Genomic DNA, 21,811 nt, shown 5'->3' on the forward strand with positions numbered 1-21,811 from the left:
TGAAACGGCTGGTTTTTGATAGTTTGGGCCCTATTGAATAATGAATGTTTTGAATTTTCTCCAAAAGTAAAGTAGTTGCAAACTCATCCTTTTAGAAACTTGTTTGGGCTGTTGAGAGGAGTAAAAAAACATCAAAAATTTCAATCCTGCATGATTCTACCAAGAAATGTGATTCTTCATTCAAAACGCTGGTTTTTGCTATTGGGCTCTATTGAATAATGAATGTTTTGAATTTTCTCCAAAAGTAAAGTAGTTGCAAACTCATGCTTTTAGAGACTTGTTTGGGCTCATGAGAGGAGTAGAAAAACATCAAAAATTTCAGTCCTGCATGATTCTACCAAGAAATGTGTGTTCATTCAAACCGCTGGTTTTTGATAGTTTGGGCCCTATTGAATAATGAATGTTTTGAATTTTCTCCAAAAGTAAAGTAGTTGCAAACTCATGCTTTTAGAGACTTGTTTGGGCTCATGAGAGGAGTAGAAAAACATCAAAAATTTCAGTCCTGCATGATTCTACCAAGAAATGTGTGTTCATTGAAACCGCTGGTTTTTGATAGTTTGGGCCCTATTGAATAATGAATGTTTTGAATTTTCTCCAAAAGTAAAGTAGTTGCAAACTCATCCTTTTAGAAACTTGTTTGGGCTGTTGAGAGGAGTAAAAAACCATCAAAAATTTCAATCCTGCATGATTCTACCAAGAAATGTGATTCTTCATTCAAAACGCTGGTTTTTGCTATTGGGCTCTATTGAATAATGAATGTTTTGAATTTTCTCCAAAAGTAAAGTAGTTGCAAACTCATGCTTTTAGAGACTTGTTTGGGCTCATGAGAGGAGTAGAAAAACATCAAAAATTTCAGTCCTGCATGATTCTACCAAGAAATGTGTGTTCATTGAAACCGCTGGTTTTTGATAGTTTGGGCCCTATTGAATAATGAATGTTTTGAATTTTCTCCAAAAGTAAAGTATTTGCAAACTCATCCTTTTAGAAACTTGTTTGGGCTGTTGAGAGGAGTAAAAAACCATCAAAAATTTCAATCCTGCATGATTCTACCAAGAAATGTGATTCTTCATTCTAAACGCTGGTTTTTGCTATTGGGCTCTATTGAATAATGAATGTTTTGAATTTTCTCCAAAAGTAAAGTAGTTGCAAACTCATGCTTTTAGAGACTTGTTTGGGCTCATGAGAGGAGTAGAAAAACATCAAAAATTTCAGTCCTGCATGATTCTACCAAGAAATGTGTGTTCATTCAAACCGCTGGTTTTTGATAGTTTGGGCCCTATTGAATAATGAATGTTTTGAATTTTCTCCAAAAGTAAAGTAGTTGCAAACTCATGCTTTTAGAGACTTGTTTGGGCTCATGAGAGGAGTAGAAAAACATCAAAAATTTCAGTCCTGCATGATTCTACCAAGAAATGTGTGTTCATTGAAACCGCTGGTTTTTGATAGTTTGGGTCCTATTGAATAATGAGTGTTTTGAATTTTCTCCAAAAGTAAAGTAGTTGCAAACTCATCCTTTTAGAAACTTGTTTGGGCTGTTGAGTGGAGTAAAAAACCATCAAAAATTTCAATCCTGCATGATTTTACCAAGAAATGTGATTCTTTATTCAAAACCTGATTTTTGCTATTGGGCTCTATTGAATAGTGAATGTTTTGAATTTTCTCCAAAAGTAAAGTAGTTGCATACTCATGCTTTTAGAGACTTGTTTGGGCTCATGAGAGGAGTAGAAAAACATCAAAAATTTCAGTCCTGCATGATTCTATTAAGAAATGTGTTCATTCAAACCGCTGGTTTTTGATAGTTTGGGCCCTATTGAATAATGAATGTTTTGAATTTTCTCCAAAAGTAAAGTAGTTGCAAACTCATCCTTTTAGAAACTTGTTTGGGCTGTTGAGAGGAGTAAAAAACCATCAAAAATTTCAATCCTGCATGATTCTACCAAGAAATGTGATTCTTCATTCAAAACGCTGGTTTTTGCTATTGGGCTCTATTGAATAATGAATGTTTTGAATTTTCTCCAAAAGTAAAGTAGTTGCAAACTCATGCTTTTCGAGACTTGTTTGGGCTCATGAGATGAGTAGAAAAACATCAAAAATTTCAGTCCTGCATGATTCTACCAAGACATGTGTGTTCATTGAAACGGCTGGTTTTTGATAGTTTGGGCCCTATTGAATAATGAATGTTTTGAATTTTCTCCAAAAGTAAAGTAGTTGCAAACTCATCCTTTTAGAAACTTGTTTGGGCTGTTGAGAGGAGTAAAAAAACATCAAAAATTTCAATCCTGCATGATTCTACCAAGAAATGTGATTCTTCATTCAAAACGCTGGTTTTTGCTATTGGGCTCTATTGAATAATGAATGTTTTGAATTTTCTCCAAAAGTAAAGTAGTTGCAAACTCATGCTTTTAGAGACTTGTTTGGGCTCATGAGAGGAGTAGAAAAACATCAAAAATTTCAATCCTGCATGATTCTACCAAGAAATGTGTGTTCATTCAAACCGCTGGTTTTTGATAGTTTGGGCCCTATTGAATAATGAATGTTTTGAATTTTCTCCAAAAGTAAAGTAGTTGCAAACTCATGCTTTTAGAGACTTGTTTGGGCTCATGAGAGGAGTAGAAAAACATCAAAAATTTCAGTCCTGCATGATTCTACCAAGAAATGTGTGTTCATTGAAACCGCTGGTTTTTGATAGTTTGGGCCCTATTGAATAATGAATGTTTTGAATTTTCTCCAAAAGTAAAGTAGTTGCAAACTCATCCTTTTAGAAACTTGTTTGGGCTGTTGAGAGGAGTAAAAAACCATCAAAAATTTCAATCCTGCATGATTCTACCAAGAAATGTGATTCTTCATTCAAAACGCTGGTTTTTGCTATTGGGCTCTATTGAATAATGAATGTTTTGAATTTTCTCCAAAAGTAAAGTAGTTGCAAACTCATGCTTTTAGAGACTTGTTTGGGCTCATGAGAGGAGTAGAAAAACATCAAAAATTTCAGTCCTGCATGATTCTACCAAGAAATGTGTGTTCATTGAAACCGCTGGTTTTTGATAGTTTGGGCCCTATTGAATAATGAATGTTTTGAATTTTCTCCAAAAGTAAAGTATTTGCAAACTCATCCTTTTAGAAACTTGTTTGGGCTGTTGAGAGGAGTAAAAAACCATCAAAAATTTCAATCCTGCATGATTCTACCAAGAAATGTGATTCTTCATTCAAAACGCTGGTTTTTGCTATTGGGCTCTATTGAATAATGAATGTTTTGAATTTTCTCCAAAAGTAAAGTAGTTGCAAACTCATGCTTTTAGAGACTTGTTTGGGCTCATGAGAGGAGTAGAAAAACATCAAAAATTTCAGTCCTGCATGATTCTACCAAGAAATGTGTGTTCATTCAAACCGCTGGTTTTTGATAGTTTGGGCCCTATTGAATAATGAATGTTTTGAATTTTCTCCAAAAGTAAAGTAGTTGCAAACTCATGCTTTTAGAGACTTGTTTGGGCTCATGAGAGGAGTAGAAAAACATCAAAAATTTCAGTCCTGCATGATTCTACCAAGAAATGTGTGTTCATTGAAACCGCTGGTTTTTGATAGTTTGGGTCCTATTGAATAATGAGTGTTTTGAATTTTCTCCAAAAGTAAAGTAGTTGCAAACTCATCCTTTTAGAAACTTGTTTGGGCTGTTGAGTGGAGTAAAAAACCATCAAAAATTTCAATCCTGCATGATTTTACCAAGAAATGTGATTCTTTATTCAAAACCTGATTTTTGCTATTGGGCTCTATTGAATAGTGAATGTTTTGAATTTTCTCCAAAAGTAAAGTAGTTGCATACTCATGCTTTTAGAGACTTGTTTGGGCTCATGAGAGGAGTAGAAAAACATCAAAAATTTCAGTCCTGCATGATTCTATTAAGAAATGTGTTCATTCAAACCGCTGGTTTTTGATAGTTTGGGCCCTATTGAATAATGAATGTTTTGAATTTTCTCCAAAAGTAAAGTAGTTGCAAACTCATCCTTTTAGAAACTTGTTTGGGCTGTTGAGAGGAGTAAAAAACCATCAAAAATTTCAATCCTGCATGATTCTACCAAGAAATGTGATTCTTCATTCAAAACGCTGGTTTTTGCTATTGGGCTCTATTGAATAATGAATGTTTTGAATTTTCTCCAAAAGTAAAGTAGTTGCAAACTCATGCTTTTAGAGACTTGTTTGGGCTCATGAGATGAGTAGAAAAACATCAAAAATTTCAGTCCTGCATGATTCTACCAAGACATGTGTGTTCATTGAAACGGCTGGTTTTTGATAGTTTGGGCCCTATTGAATAATGAATGTTTTGAATTTTCTCCAAAAGTAAAGTAGTTGCAAACTCATCCTTTTAGAAACTTGTTTAGGCTGTTGAGAGGAGTAAAAAACCATCAAAAATTTCAATCCTGCATGATTCTACCAAGAAATGTGATTCTTCATTCAAAACGCTGGTTTTTGCTATTGGGCTCTATTGAATAATGAATGTTTTGAATTTTCTCCAAAAGTAAAGTAGTTGCAAACTCATGCTTTTAGAGACTTGTTTGGGCTCATGAGAGGAGTAGAAAAACATCAAAAATTTCAGTCCTGCATGATTCTACCAAGAAATGTGTGTTCATTCAAACCGCTGGTTTTTGATAGTTTGGGCCCTATTGAATAATGAATGTTTTGAATTTTCTCCAAAAGTAAAGTAGTTGCAAACTCATGGTTTTAGAGACTTGTTTGGGCTCATGAGAGGAGTAGAAAAACATCAAAAATTTCAGTCCTGCATGATTCTACCAAGAAATGTGTGTTCATTGAAACCGCTGGTTTTTGATAGTTTGGGCCCTATTGAATAATGAATGTTTTGAATTTTCTCCAAAAGTAAAGTAGTTGCAAACTCATCCTTTTAGAAACTTGTTTGGGCTGTTGAGAGGAGTAAAAAACCATCAAAAATTTCAATCCTGCATGATTCTACCAAGAAATGTGATTCTTCATTCAAAACGCTGGTTTTTGCTATTGGGCTCTATTGAATAATGAATGTTTTGAATTTTCTCCAAAAGTAAAGTAGTTGCAAACTCATGCTTTTAGAGACTTGTTTGGGCTCATGAGAGGAGTAGAAAAACATCAAAAATTTCAGTCCTGCATGATTCTACCAAGAAATGTGTGTTCATTCAAACCGCTGGTTTTTGATAGTTTGGGCCCTATTGAATAATGAATGTTTTGAATTTTCTCCAAAAGTAAAGTAGTTGCAAACTCATGCTTTTAGAGACTTGTTTGGGCTCATGAGAGGAGTAGAAAAACATCAAAAATTTCAGTCCTGCATGATTCTACCAAGAAATGTGTGTTCATTGAAACCGCTGGTTTTTGATAGTTTGGGCCCTATTGAATAATGAATGTTTTGAATTTTCTCCAAAAGTAAAGTAGTTGCAAACTCATCCTTTTAGAAACTTGTTTGGGCTGTTGAGAGGAGTAAAAAACCATCAAAAATTTCAATCCTGCATGATTCTACCAAGAAATGTGATTCTTCATTCAAAACGCTGGTTTTTGCTATTGGGCTCTATTGAATAATGAATGTTTTGAATTTTCTCCAAAAGTAAAGTAGTTGCAAACTCATGCTTTTAGAGACTTGTTTGGGCTCATGAGAGGAGTAGAAAAACATCAAAAATTTCAGTCCTGCATGATTCTACCAAGAAATGTGTGTTCATTGAAACCGCTGGTTTTTGATAGTTTGGGCCCTATTGAATAATGAATGTTTTGAATTTTCTCCAAAAGTAAAGTAGTTGCAAACTCATCCTTTTAGAAACTTGTTTGGGCTGTTGAGAGGAGTAAAAAACCATCAAAAATTTCAATCCTGCATGATTTTACCAAGAAATGTGATTCTTCATTCAAAACGCTGGTTTTTGCTATTAGGCTCTATTGAATAATGAATGTTTTGAATTTTCTCCAAAAGTAAAGTAGTTGCAAACTCATGCTTTTAGAGACTTGTTTGGGCTCATGAGAGGAGTAGAAAAACATCAAAAATTTCAGTCCTGCATGATTCTACCAAGAAATGTGTGTTCATTCAAACCGCTGGTTTTTGATAGTTTGGGCCCTATTGAATAATGAATGTTTTGAATTTTCTCCAAAAGTAAAGTAGTTGCAAACTCATCCTTTTAGAAACTTGTTTGGGCTGTTGAGAGGAGTAAAAAACCATCAAAAATTTCAATCCTGCATGATTCTACCAAGAAATGTGATTCTTCATTCAAAACGCTGGTTTTTGCTATTGGGCTCTATTGAATAATGAATGTTTTGAATTTTCTCCAAAAGTAAAGTAGTTGCAAACTCATGCTTTTAGAGACTTGTTTGGGCTCATGAGAGGAGTAGAAAAACATCAAAAATTTCAGTCCTGCATGATTCTACCAAGAAATGTGTGTTCATTGAAACCGCTGGTTTTTGATAGTTTGGGCCCTATTGAATAATGAATGTTTTGAATTTTCTCCAAAAGTAAAGTAGTTGCAAACTCATCCTTTTAGAAAATTGTTTGGGCTGTTGAGAGGAGTAAAAAACCATCAAAAATTTCAATCCTGCATGATTCTACCAAGAAATGTGATTCTTCTTTCAAAACGCTGGTTTTTGCTATTGGGCTCTATTGAATAATGAATGTTTTGAATTTTCTCCAAAAGTAAAGTAGTTGCAAACTCATGCTGTTAGAGACTTGTTTGGGCTCATGAGAGGAGTAGAAAAACATCAAAAATTTCAGTCCTGCATGATTCTACCAAGAAATGTGTGTTCATTGAAACCGCTGGTTTTTGATAGTTTGGGCCCTATTGAATAATAAATGTTTTGAATTTTCTCCAAAAGTAAAGTAGTTGCAAACTCATCCTTTTAGAAACTTGTTTGGGCTGTTGAGAGGAGTAAAAACCATCAAAAATTTCAATCCTGCATGATTCTACCAAGAAATGTGATTCTTCATTCAAAACGCTGGTTTTTGCTATTGGGCTCTATTGAATAATGAATGTTTTGAATTTTCTCCAAAAGTAAAGTAGTTGCAAACTCATGCTTTTAGAGACTTGTTTGGGCTCATGAGAGGAGTAGAAAAACATCAAAAATTTCAGTCCTGCATGATTCTACCAAGAAATGTGTGTTCATTGAAACCGCTGGTTTTTGATAGTTTGGGCCCTATTGAATAATGAATGTTTTGAATTTTCTCCAAAAGTAAAGTAGTTGCAAACTCATCCTTTTAGAAACTTGTTTGGGCTGTTGAGAGGAGTAAAAAACCATCAAAAATTTCAATCCTGCATGATTTTACCAAGAAATGTGATTCTTCATTCAAAACCTGATTTTTGCTATTGGGCTCTATTGAATAGTGAATGTTTTGAATTTTCTCCAAAAGTAAAGTAGTTGCAAACTCATGCTTTTAGAGACTTGTTTGGGCTCATGAGAGGAGTAGAAAAACATCAAAAATTTCAGTCCTGCATGATTCTACCAAGAAATGTGTGTTCATTCAAACCGCTGGTTTTTGATAGTTTGGGCCCTATTGAATAATGAATGTTTTGAATTTTCTCCAAAAGTAAAGTAGTTGCAGACTCATGCTTTTAGAGACTTGTTTGGGCTCATGAGAGGAGTAGAAAAACATCAAAAATTTCAGTCCTGCATGATTCTACCAAGAAATGTGTGTTCATTGAAACCGCTGGTTTTTGATAGTTTGGGCCCTATTGAATAATGAATGTTTTGAATTTTCTCCAAAAGTAAAGTAGTTGCAAACTCATCCTTTTAGAAACTTGTTTGGGCTGTTGAGAGGAGTAAAAAACCATCAAAAATTTCAATCCTGCATGATTCTACCAAGAAATGTGATTCTTCATTCAAAACGCTGGTTTTTGCTATTGGGCTCTATTGAATAATGAATGTTTTGAATTTTCTCCAAAAGTAAAGTAGTTGCAAACTCATGCTTTTAGAGACTTGTTTGGGCTCATGAGAGGAGTAGAAAAACATCAAAAATTTCAGTCCTGCATGATTCTACCAAGAAATGTGTGTTCATTGAAACCGCTGGTTTTTGATAGTTTGGGCCCTATTGAATAATGAATGTTTTGAATTTTCTCCAAAAGTAAAGTAGTTGCAAACTCATCCTTTTAGAAACTTGTTTGGGCTGTTGAGAGGAGTAAAAAACCATCAAAAATTTCAATCCTGCATGATTTTACCAAGAAATGTGATTCTTCATTCAAAACGCTGGTTTTTGCTATTAGGCTCTATTGAATAATGAATGTTTTGAATTTTCTCCAAAAGTAAAGTAGTTGCAAACTCATGCTTTTAGAGACTTGTTTGGGCTCATGAGAGGAGTAGAAAAACATCAAAAATTTCAGTCCTGCATGATTCTACCAAGAAATGTGTGTTCATTCAAACCGCTGGTTTTTGATAGTTTGGGCCCTATTGAATAATGAATGTTTTGAATTTTCTCCAAAAGTAAAGTAGTTGCAAACTCATCCTTTTAGAAACTTGTTTGGGCTGTTGAGAGGAGTAAAAAACCATCAAAAATTTCAATCCTGCATGATTCTACCAAGAAATGTGATTCTTCATTCAAAACGCTGGTTTTTGCTATTGGGCTCTATTGAATAATGAATGTTTTGAATTTTCTCCAAAAGTAAAGTAGTTGCAAACTCATGCTTTTAGAGACTTGTTTGGGCTCATGAGAGGAGTAGAAAAACATCAAAAATTTCAGTCCTGCATGATTCTACCAAGAAATGTGTGTTCATTGAAACCGCTGGTTTTTGATAGTTTGGGCCCTATTGAATAATGAATGTTTTGAATTTTCTCCAAAAGTAAAGTAGTTGCAAACTCATCCTTTTAGAAAATTGTTTGGGCTGTTGAGAGGAGTAAAAAACCATCAAAAATTTCAATCCTGCATGATTCTACCAAGAAATGTGATTCTTCTTTCAAAACGCTGGTTTTTGCTATTGGGCTCTATTGAATAATGAATGTTTTGAATTTTCTCCAAAAGTAAAGTAGTTGCAAACTCATGCTGTTAGAGACTTGTTTGGGCTCATGAGAGGAGTAGAAAAACATCAAAAATTTCAGTCCTGCATGATTCTACCAAGAAATGTGTGTTCATTGAAACCGCTGGTTTTTGATAGTTTGGGCCCTATTGAATAATAAATGTTTTGAATTTTCTCCAAAAGTAAAGTAGTTGCAAACTCATCCTTTTAGAAACTTGTTTGGGCTGTTGAGAGGAGTAAAAAACCATCAAAAATTTCAATCCTGCATGATTCTACCAAGAAATGTGATTCTTCATTCAAAACGCTGGTTTTTGCTATTGGGCTCTATTGAATAATGAATGTTTTGAATTTTCTCCAAAAGTAAAGTAGTTGCAAACTCATGCTTTTAGAGACTTGTTTGGGCTCATGAGAGGAGTAGAAAAACATCAAAAATTTCAGTCCTGCATGATTCTACCAAGAAATGTGTGTTCATTGAAACCGCTGGTTTTTGATAGTTTGGGCCCTATTGAATAATGAATGTTTTGAATTTTCTCCAAAAGTAAAGTAGTTGCAAACTCATCCTTTTAGAAACTTGTTTGGGCTGTTGAGAGGAGTAAAAAACCATCAAAAATTTCAATCCTGCATGATTTTACCAAGAAATGTGATTCTTCATTCAAAACCTGATTTTTGCTATTGGGCTCTATTGAATAGTGAATGTTTTGAATTTTCTCCAAAAGTAAAGTAGTTGCAAACTCATGCTTTTAGAGACTTGTTTGGGCTCATGAGAGGAGTAGAAAAACATCAAAAATTTCAGTCCTGCATGATTCTACCAAGAAATGTGTGTTCATTCAAACCGCTGGTTTTTGATAGTTTGGGCCCTATTGAATAATGAATGTTTTGAATTTTCTCCAAAAGTAAAGTAGTTGCAAACTCATGCTTTTAGAGACTTGTTTGGGCTCATGAGAGGAGTAGAAAAACATCAAAAATTTCAGTCCTGCATGATTCTACCAAGAAATGTGTGTTCATTGAAACCGCTGGTTTTTGATAGTTTGGGCCCTATTGAATAATGAATGTTTTGAATTTTCTCCAAAAGTAAAGTAGTTGCAAACTCATCCTTTTAGAAACTTGTTTGGGCTGTTGAGAGGAGTAAAAAACCATCAAAAATTTCAATCCTGCATGATTCTACCAAGAAATGTGATTCTTCATTCAAAACGCTGGTTTTTGCTATTGGGCTCTATTGAATAATGAATGTTTTGAATTTTCTCCAAAAGTAAAGTAGTTGCAAACTCATGCTTTTAGAGACTTGTTTGGGCTCATGAGAGGAGTAGAAAAACATCAAAAATTTCAGTCCTGCATGATTCTACCAAGAAATGTGTGTTCATTGAAACCGCTGGTTTTTGATAGTTTGGGCCCTATTGAGTAATGAATGTTTTGAATTTTCTCCAAAAGTAAAGTAGTTGCAAACTCATCCTTTTAGAAACTTGTTTGGGCTGTTGAGAGGAGTAAAAAACCATCAAAAATTTCAATCCTGCATGATTCTACCAAGAAATGTGATTCTTCATTCAAAACGCTGGTTTTTGCTATTGGGCTCTATTGAATAATGAATGTTTTGAATTTTCTCCAAAAGTAAAGTAGTTGCAAACTCATGCTTTTAGAGACTTGTTTGGGCTCATGAGAGGAGTAGAAAAACATCAAAAATTTCAGTCCTGCATGATTCTACCAAGAAATGTGTGTTCATTGAAACCGCTGGTTTTTGATAGTTTGGGCCCTATTGAATAATGAATGTTTTGAATTTTCTCCAAAAGTAAAGTAGTTGCAAACTCATCCTTTTAGAAACTTGTTTGGGCTGTTGAGAGGAGTAAAAAGCCATCAAAAATTTCAATCCTGCATGATTCTACCAAGAAATGTGATTCTTCATTCAAAACGCTGGTTTTTGCTATTGGGCTCTATTGAATAATAAATGTTTTGAATTTTCTCCAAAAGTAAAGTAGTTGCAAACTCATCCTTTTAGAAACTTGTTTGGGCTGTTGAGAGGAGTAAAAAACCATCAAAAATTTCAATCCTGCATGATTCTACCAAGAAATGTGATTCTTCATTCAAAACGCTGGTTTTTGCTATTGGGCTCTATTGAATAATGAATGTTTTGAATTTTCTCCAAAAGTAAAGTAGTTGCAAACTCATGCTTTTAGAGACTTGTTTGGGCTCATGAGAGGAGTAGAAAAACATCAAAAATTTCAGTCCTGCATGATTCTACCAAGAAATGTGTGTTCATTGAAACCGCTGGTTTTTGATAGTTTGGGCCCTATTGAATAATGAATGTTTTGAATTTTCTCCAAAAGTAAAGTAGTTGCAAACTCATCCTTTTAGAAACTTGTTTGGGCTGTTGAGAGGAGTAAAAAACCATCAAAAATTTCAATCCTGCATGATTTTACCAAGAAATGTGATTCTTCATTCAAAACCTGATTTTTGCTATTGGGCTCTATTGAATAGTGAATGTTTTGAATTTTCTCCAAAAGTAAAGTAGTTGCAAACTCATGCTTTTAGAGACTTGTTTGGGCTCATGAGAGGAGTAGAAAAACATCAAAAATTTCAGTCCTGCATGATTCTACCAAGAAATGTGTGTTCATTCAAACCGCTGGTTTTTGATAGTTTGGGCCCTATTGAATAATGAATGTTTTGAATTTTCTCCAAAAGTAAAGTAGTTGCAGACTCATGCTTTTAGAGACTTGTTTGGGCTCATGAGAGGAGTAGAAAAACATCAAAAATTTCAGTCCTGCATGATTCTACCAAGAAATGTGTGTTCATTGAAACCGCTGGTTTTTGATAGTTTGGGCCCTATTGAATAATGAATGTTTTGAATTTTCTCCAAAAGTAAAGTAGTTGCAAACTCATCCTTTTAGAAACTTGTTTGGGCTGTTGAGAGGAGTAAAAAACCATCAAAAATTTCAATCCTGCATGATTCTACCAAGAAATGTGATTCTTCATTCAAAACGCTGGTTTTTGCTATTGGGCTCTATTGAATAATGAATGTTTTGAATTTTCTCCAAAAGTAAAGTAGTTGCAAACTCATGCTTTTAGAGACTTGTTTGGGCTCATGAGAGGAGTAGAAAAACATCAAAAATTTCAGTCCTGCATGATTCTACCAAGAAATGTGTGTTCATTGAAACCGCTGGTTTTTGATAGTTTGGGCCCTATTGAATAATGAATGTTTTGAATTTTCTCCAAAAGTAAAGTAGTTGCAAACTCATCCTTTTAGAAACTTGTTTGGGCTGTTGAGAGGAGTAAAAAACCATCAAAAATTTCAATCCTGCATGATTTTACCAAGAAATGTGATTCTTCATTCAAAACGCTGGTTTTTGCTATTAGGCTCTATTGAATAATGAATGTTTTGAATTTTCTCCAAAAGTAAAGTAGTTGCAAACTCATGCTTTTAGAGACTTGTTTGGGCTCATGAGAGGAGTAGAAAAACATCAAAAATTTCAGTCCTGCATGATTCTACCAAGAAATGTGTGTTCATTCAAACCGCTGGTTTTTGATAGTTTGGGCCCTATTGAATAATGAATGTTTTGAATTTTCTCCAAAAGTAAAGTAGTTGCAAACTCATCCTTTTAGAAACTTGTTTGGGCTGTTGAGAGGAGTAAAAAACCATCAAAAATTTCAATCCTGCATGATTCTACCAAGAAATGTGATTCTTCATTCAAAACGCTGGTTTTTGCTATTGGGCTCTATTGAATAATGAATGTTTTGAATTTTCTCCAAAAGTAAAGTAGTTGCAAACTCATGCTTTTAGAGACTTGTTTGGGCTCATGAGAGGAGTAGAAAAACATCAAAAATTTCAGTCCTGCATGATTCTACCAAGAAATGTGTGTTCATTGAAACCGCTGGTTTTTGATAGTTTGGGCCCTATTGAATAATGAATGTTTTGAATTTTCTCCAAAAGTAAAGTAGTTGCAAACTCATCCTTTTAGAAAATTGTTTGGGCTGTTGAGAGGAGTAAAAAACCATCAAAAATTTCAATCCTGCATGATTCTACCAAGAAATGTGATTCTTCTTTCAAAACGCTGGTTTTTGCTATTGGGCTCTATTGAATAATGAATGTTTTGAATTTTCTCCAAAAGTAAAGTAGTTGCAAACTCATGCTGTTAGAGACTTGTTTGGGCTCATGAGAGGAGTAGAAAAACATCAAAAATTTCAGTCCTGCATGATTCTACCAAGAAATGTGTGTTCATTGAAACCGCTGGTTTTTGATAGTTTGGGCCCTATTGAATAATAAATGTTTTGAATTTTCTCCAAAAGTAAAGTAGTTGCAAACTCATCCTTTTAGAAACTTGTTTGGGCTGTTGAGAGGAGTAAAAAACCATCAAAAATTTCAATCCTGCATGATTCTACCAAGAAATGTGATTCTTCATTCAAAACGCTGGTTTTTGCTATTGGGCTCTATTGAATAATGAATGTTTTGAATTTTCTCCAAAAGTAAAGTAGTTGCAAACTCATGCTTTTAGAGACTTGTTTGGGCTCATGAGAGGAGTAGAAAAACATCAAAAATTTCAGTCCTGCATGATTCTACCAAGAAATGTGTGTTCATTGAAACCGCTGGTTTTTGATAGTTTGGGCCCTATTGAATAATGAATGTTTTGAATTTTCTCCAAAAGTAAAGTAGTTGCAAACTCATCCTTTTAGAAACTTGTTTGGGCTGTTGAGAGGAGTAAAAAACCATCAAAAATTTCAATCCTGCATGATTTTACCAAGAAATGTGATTCTTCATTCAAAACCTGATTTTTGCTATTGGGCTCTATTGAATAGTGAATGTTTTGAATTTTCTCCAAAAGTAAAGTAGTTGCAAACTCATGCTTTTAGAGACTTGTTTGGGCTCATGAGAGGAGTAGAAAAACATCAAAAATTTCAGTCCTGCATGATTCTACCAAGAAATGTGTGTTCATTCAAACCGCTGGTTTTTGATAGTTTGGGCCCTATTGAATAATGAATGTTTTGAATTTTCTCCAAAAGTAAAGTAGTTGCAAACTCATGCTTTTAGAGACTTGTTTGGGCTCATGAGAGGAGTAGAAAAACATCAAAAATTTCAGTCCTGCATGATTCTACCAAGAAATGTGTGTTCATTGAAACCGCTGGTTTTTGATAGTTTGGGCCCTATTGAATAATGAATGTTTTGAATTTTCTCCAAAAGTAAAGTAGTTGCAAACTCATCCTTTTAGAAACTTGTTTGGGCTGTTGAGAGGAGTAAAAAACCATCAAAAATTTCAATCCTGCATGATTCTACCAAGAAATGTGATTCTTCATTCAAAACGCTGGTTTTTGCTATTGGGCTCTATTGAATAATGAATGTTTTGAATTTTCTCCAAAAGTAAAGTAGTTGCATACTCATGCTTTTAGAGACTTGTTTGGGCTCATGAGAGGAGTAGAAAAACATCAAAAATTTCAGTCCTGCATGATTCTACCAAGAAATGTGTGTTCATTGAAACCGCTGGTTTTTGATAGTTTGGGCCCTATTGAGTAATGAATGTTTTGAATTTTCTCCAAAAGTAAAGTAGTTGCAAACTCATCCTTTTAGAAACTTGTTTGGGCTGTTGAGAGGAGTAAAAAACCATCAAAAATTTCAATCCTGCATGATTCTACCAAGAAATGTGATTCTTCATTCAAAACGCTGGTTTTTGCTATTGGGCTCTATTGAATAATGAATGTTTTGAATTTTCTCCAAAAGTAAAGTAGTTGCAAACTCATGCTTTTAGAGACTTGTTTGGGCTCATGAGAGGAGTAGAAAAACATCAAAAATTTCAGTCCTGCATGATTCTACCAAGAAATGTGTGTTCATTGAAACCGCTGGTTTTTGATAGTTTGGGCCCTATTGAATAATGAATGTTTTGAATTTTCTCCAAAAGTAAAGTAGTTGCAAACTCATCCTTTTAGAAACTTGTTTGGGCTGTTGAGAGGAGTAAAAAGCCATCAAAAATTTCAATCCTGCATGATTCTACCAAGAAATGTGATTCTTCATTCAAAACGCTGGTTTTTGCTATTGGGCTCTATTGAATAATGAATGTTTTGAATTTTCTCCAAAAGTAAAGTAGTTGCAAACTCATCCTTTTAGAAAATTGTTTGGGCTGTTGAGAGGAGTAAAAAACCATCAAAAATTTCAATCCTGCATGATTCTACCAAGAAATGTGATTCTTCTTTCAAAACGCTGGTTTTTGCTATTGGGCTCTATTGAATAATGAATGTTTTGAATTTTCTCCAAAAGTAAAGTAGTTGCAAACTCATGCTGTTAGAGACTTGTTTGGGCTCATGAGAGGAGTAGAAAAACATCAAAAATTTCAGTCCTGCATGATTCTACCAAGAAATGTGTGTTCATTGAAACGGCTGGTTTTTGATAGTTTGGGCCCTATTGAATAATAAATGTTTTGAATTTTCTCCAAAAGTAAAGTAGTTGCAAACTCATCCTTTTAGAAACTTGTTTGGGCTGTTGAGAGGAGTAAAAAACCATCAAAAATTTCAATCCTGCATGATTCTACCAAGAAATGTGATTCTTCATTCAAAACGCTGGTTTTTGCTATTGGGCTCTATTGAATAATGAATGTTTTGAATTTTCTCCAAAAGTAAAGTAGTTGCAAACTCATGCTTTTAGAGACTTGTTTGGGCTCATGAGAGGAGTAGAAAAACATCAAAAATTTCAGTCCTGCATGATTCTACCAAGAAATGTGTGTTCATTGAAACCGCTGGTTTTTGATAGTTTGGGCCCTATTGAATAATGAATGTTTTGAATTTTCTCCAAAAGTAAAGTAGTTGCAAACTCATCCTTTTAGAAACTTGTTTGGGCTGTTGAGAGGAGTAAAAAACCATCAAAAATTTCAATCCTGCATGATTTTACCAAGAAATGTGATTCTTCATTCAAAACCTGATTTTTGCTATTGGGCTCTATTGAATAGTGAATGTTTTGAATTTTCTCCAAAAGTAAAGTAGTTGCAAACTCATGCTTTTAGAGACTTGTTTGGGCTCATGAGAGGAGTAGAAAAACATCAAAAATTTCAGTCCTGCATGATTCTACCAAGAAATGTGTGTTCATTCAAACCGCTGGTTTTTGATAGTTTGGGCCCTATTGAATAATGAATGTTTTGAATTTTCTCCAAAAGTAAAGTAGTTGCAAACTCATGCTTTTAGAGACTTGTTTGGGCTCATGAGAGGAGTAGAAAAACATCAAAAATTTCAGTCCTGCATGATTCTACCAAGAAATGTGTGTTCATTGAAACCGCTGGTTTTTGATAGTTTGGGCCCTATTGAATAATGAATGTTTTGAATTTTCTCCAAAAGTAAAGTAGTTGCAAACTCATCCTTTTAGAAACTTGTTTGGGCTGTTGAGAGGAGTAAAAAACCATCAAAAATTTCAATCCTGCATGATTCTACCAAGAAATGTGATTCTTCATTCAAAACGCTGGTTTTTGCTATTGGGCTCTATTGAATAATGAATGTTTTGAATTTTCTCCAAAAGTAAAGTAGTTGCAAACTCATGCTTTTAGAGACTTGTTTGGGCTCATGAGAGGAGTAGAAAAACATCAAAAATTTCAGTCCTGCATGATTCTACCAAGAAATGTGTGTTCATTGAAACCGCTGGTTTTTGATAGTTTGGGCCCTATTGAATAATGAATGTTTTGAATTTTCTCCAAAAGTAAAGTAGTTGCAAACTCATCCTTTTAGAAACTTGTTTGGGCTGTTGAGAGGAGTAAAAAACCATCAAAAATTTCAATCCTGCATGATTTTACCAAGAAATGTGATTCTTCATTCAAAACGCTGGTTTTTGCTATTAGGCTCTATTGAATAATGAATGTTTTGAATTTTCTCCAAAAGTAAAGTAGTTGCAAACTCATGCTTTTAGAGACTTGTTTGGGCTCATGAGAGGAGTAGAAAAACATCAAAAATTTCAGTCCTGCATGATTCTACCAAGAAATGTGTGTTCATTCAAACCGCTGGTTTTTGATAGTTTGGGCCCTATTGAATAATGAATGTTTTGAATTTTCTCCAAAAGTAAAGTAGTTGCAAACTCATCCTTTTAGAAACTTGTTTGGGCTGTTGAGAGGAGTAAAAAACCATCAAAAATTTCAATCCTGCATGATTCTACCAAGAAATGTGATTCTTCATTCAAAACGCTGGTTTTTGCTATTGGGCTCTATTGAATAATGAATGTTTTGAATTTTCTCCAAAAGTAAAGTAGTTGCAAACTCATGCTTTTAGAGACTTGTTTGGGCTCATGAGAGGAGTAGAAAAACATCAAAAATTTCAGTCCTGCATGATTCTACCAAGAAATGTGTGTTCATTGAAACCGCTGGTTTTTGATAGTTTGGGCCCTATTGAATAATGAATGTTTTGAATTTTCTCCAAAAGTAAAGTAGTTGCAAACTCATCCTTTTAGAAAATTGTTTGGGCTGTTGAGAGGAGTAAAAAACCATCAAAAATTTCAATCCTGCATGATTCTACCAAGAAATGTGATTCTTCTTTCAAAACGCTGGTTTTTGCTATTGGGCTCTATTGAATAATGAATGTTTTGAATTTTCTCCAAAAGTAAAGTAGTTGCAAACTCATGCTGTTAGAGACTTGTTTGGGCTCATGAGAGGAGTAGAAAAACATCAAAAATTTCAGTCCTGCATGATTCTACCAAGAAATGTGTGTTCATTGAAACCGCTGGTTTTTGATAGTTTGGGCCCTATTGAATAATAAATGTTTTGAATTTTCTCCAAAAGTAAAGTAGTTGCAAACTCATCCTTTTAGAAACTTGTTTGGGCTGTTGAGAGGAGTAAAAAACCATCAAAAATTTCAATCCTGCATGATTTTACCAAGAAATGTGATTCTTCATTCAAAACCTGATTTTTGCTATTGGGCTCTATTGAATAGTGAATGTTTTGAATTTTCTCCAAAAGTAAAGTAGTTGCAAACTCATGCTTTTAGAGACTTGTTTGGGCTCATGAGAGGAGTAGAAAAACATCAAAAATTTCAGTCCTGCATGATTCTACCAAGAAATGTGTGTTCATTCAAACCGCTGGTTTTTGATAGTTTGGGCCCTATTGAATAATGAATGTTTTGAATTTTCTCCAAAAGTAAAGTAGTTGCAAACTCATGCTTTTAGAGACTTGTTTGGGCTCATGAGAGGAGTAGAAAAACATCAAAAATTTCAGTCCTGCATGATTCTACCAAGAAATGTGTGTTCATTGAAACCGCTGGTTTTTGATAGTTTGGGCCCTATTGAATAATGAATGTTTTGAATTTTCTCCAAAAGTAAAGTAGTTGCAAACTCATCCTTTTAGAAACTTGTTTGGGCTGTTGAGAGGAGTAAAAAACCATCAAAAATTTCAATCCTGCATGATTCTACCAAGAAATGTGATTCTTCATTCAAAACGCTGGTTTTTGCTATTGGGCTCTATTGAATAATGAATGTTTTGAATTTTCTCCAAAAGTAAAGTAGTTGCAAACTCATGCTTTTAGAGACTTGTTTGGGCTCATGAGAGGAGTAGAAAAACATCAAAAATTTCAGTCCTGCATGATTCTACCAAGAAATGTGTGTTCATTGAAACCGCTGGTTTTTGATAGTTTGGGCCCTATTGAGTAATGAATGTTTTGAATTTTCTCCAAAAGTAAAGTAGTTGCAAACTCATCCTTTTAGAAACTTGTTTGGGCTGTTGAGAGGAGTAAAAAACCATCAAAAATTTCAATCCTGCATGATTCTACCAAGAAATGTGATTCTTCATTCAAAACGCTGGTTTTTGCTATTGGGCTCTATTGAATAATGAATGTTTTGAATTTTCTCCAAAAGTAAAGTAGTTGCAAACTCATGCTTTTAGAGACTTGTTTGGGCTCATGAGAGGAGTAGAAAAACATCAAAAATTTCAGTCCTGCATGATTCTACCAAGAAATGTGTGTTCATTGAAACCGCTGGTTTTTGATAGTTTGGGCCCTATTGAATAATGAATGTTTTGAATTTTCTCCAAAAGTAAAGTAGTTGCAAACTCATCCTTTTAGAAACTTGTTTGGGCTGTTGAGAGGAGTAAAAAGCCATCAAAAATTTCAATCCTGCATGATTCTACCAAGAAATGTGATTCTTCATTCAAAACGCTGGTTTTTGCTATTGGGCTCTATTGAATAATGAATGTTTTGAATTTTCTCCAAAAGTAAAGTAGTTGCAAACTCATGCTTTTAGAGACTTGTTTGGGCTCATGAGAGGAGTAGAAAAACATCAAAAATTTCAGTCCTGCATGATTCTACCAAGAAATGTGTGTTCATTCAAACCGCTGGTTTTTGATAGTTTGGGCCCTATTGAATAATGAATGTTTTGAATTTTCTCCAAAAGTAAAGTAGTTGCAAACTCATGCTTTTAGAGACTTGTTTGGGCTCATGAGAGGAGTAGAAAAACATCAAAAATTTCAGTCCTGCATGATTCTACCAAGAAATGTGTGTTCATTGAAACGGCTGGTTTTTGATAGTTTGGGTCCTATTGAATAATGAGTGTTTTGAATTTTCTCCAAAAGTAAAGTAGTTGCAAACTCATCCTTTTAGAAACTTGTTTGGGCTGTTGAGAGGAGTAAAAAACCATCAAAAATTTCAATCCTGCATGATTTTACCAAGAAATGTGATTCTTTATTCAAAACCTGATTTTTGCTATTGGGCTCTATTGAATAGTGAATGTTTTGAATTTTCTCCAAAAGTAAAGTAGTTGCAAACTCATGCTTTTAGAGACTTGTTTGGGCTCATGAGAGGAGTAGAAAAACATCAAAAATTTCAGTCCTGCATGATTCTATTAAGAAATGTGTTCATTCAAACCGCTGGTTTTTGATAGTTTGGGCCCTATTGAATAATGAATGTTTTGAATTTTCTCCAAAAGTAAAGTAGTTGCAAACTCATCCTTTTAGAAACTTGTTTGGGCTGTTGAGAGGAGTAAAAAACCATCAAAAATTTCAATCCTGCATGATTCTACCAAGAAATGTGATTCTTCATTCAAAACGCTGGTTTTTGCTATTGGGCTCTATTGAATAATGAATGTTTTGAATTTTCTCCAAAAGTAAAGTAGTTGCAAACTCATGCTTTTAGAGACTTGTTTGGGCTCATGAGAGGAGTAGAAAAACATCAAAAATTTCAGTCCTGCATGATTCTACCAAGAAATGTGTGTTCATTCAAACCGCTGGTTTTTGATAGTTTGGGCCCTATTGAATAATGAATGTTTTGAATTTTCTCCAAAAGTAAAGTAGTTGCAAACTCATGGTTTTAGAGACTTGTTTGGGCTCATGAGAGGAGTAGAAAAACATCAAAAATTTCAGTCCTGCATGATTCTACCAAGAAATGTGTGTTCATTGAAACCGCTGGTTTTTGATAGTTTGGGCCCTATTGAATAATGAATGTTTTGAATTTTCTCCAAAAGTAAAGTAGTTGCAAACTCATCCTTTTAGAAACTTGTTTGGGCTGTTGAGAGGAGTAAAAAACCATCAAAAATTTCAATCCTGCATGATTCTACCAAGAAATGTGATTCTTCATTCAAAACGCTGGTTTTTGCTATTGGGCTCTATTGAATAATGAATGTTTTGAATTTTCTCCAAAAGTAAAGTAGTTGCAAACTCATGCTTTTAGAGACTTGTTTGGGCTCATGAGAGGAGTAGAAAAACATCAAAAATTTCAGTCCTGCATGATTCTACCAAGAAATGTGTGTTCATTCAAACCGCTGGTTTTTGATAGTTTGGGCCCTATTGAATAATGAATGTTTTGAATTTTCTCCAAAAGTAAAGTAGTTGCAAACTCATGCTTTTAGAGACTTGTTTGGGCTCATGAGAGGAGTAGAAAAACATCAAAAATTTCAGTCCTGCATGATTCTACCAAGAAATGTGTGTTCATTGAAACCGCTGGTTTTTGATAGTTTGGGCCCTATTGAATAATGAATGTTTTGAATTTTCTCCAAAAGTAAAGTAGTTGCAAACTCATCCTTTTAGAAACTTGTTTGGGCTGTTGAGAGGAGTAAAAAACCATCAAAAATTTCAATCCTGCATGATTCTACCAAGAAATGTGATTCTTCATTCAAAACGCTGGTTTTTGCTATTGGGCTCTATTGAATAATGAATGTTTTGAATTTTCTCCAAAAGTCAAGTAGTTGCAAACTCATGCTTTTAGAGACTTGTTTGGGCTCATGAGAGGAGTAGAAAAACATCAAAAATTTCAGTCCTGCATGATTCTACCAAGAAATGTGTGTTCATTGAAACTGCTGGTTTTTGATAGTTTGGGCCCTATTGAATAATGAATGTTTTGAATTTTCTCCAAAAGTAAAGTAGTTGCAAACTCATCCTTTTAGAAACTTGTTTGGGCTGTTGAGAGGAGTAAAAAGCCATCAAAAATTTCAATCCTGCATGATTCTACCAAGAAATGTGATTCTTCATTCAAAACGCTGGTTTTTGCTATTGGGCTCTATTGAATAATGAATGTTTTGAATTTTCTCCAAAAGTAAAGTAGTTGCAAACTCATGCTTTTAGAGACTTGTTTGGGCTCATGAGAGGAGTAGAAAAACATCAAAAATTTCAGTCCTGCATGATTCTACCAAGAAATGTGTGATCATTGAAACCGCTGTTTTTTGATAGTTTGGGCCCTATTGAATAATGAATGTTTTGAATTTTCTCCAAAAGTAAAGTAGTTGCAAACTCATCCTTTTAGAAACTTGTTTGGGCTGTTGAGAGGAGTAAAAAACCATCAAAAATTTCAATCCTGCATGATTTTACCAAGAAATGTGATTCTTCATTCAAAACGCTGGTTTTTGCTATTGGGCTCTATTGAATAATGAATGTTTTGAATTTTCTCCAAAAGTAAAGTAGTTGCAAACTCATGCTTTTAGAGACTTGTTTGGGCTC

The sequence above is a fragment of the Dendrobates tinctorius genome, unplaced genomic scaffold (assembly GCF_039654945.1).
Source record: "Dendrobates tinctorius isolate UK_male_01 unplaced genomic scaffold, ASM3965494v1 ptg000019l, whole genome shotgun sequence".
Taxonomy (NCBI): Eukaryota; Metazoa; Chordata; class Amphibia; order Anura; family Dendrobatidae; genus Dendrobates; species Dendrobates tinctorius.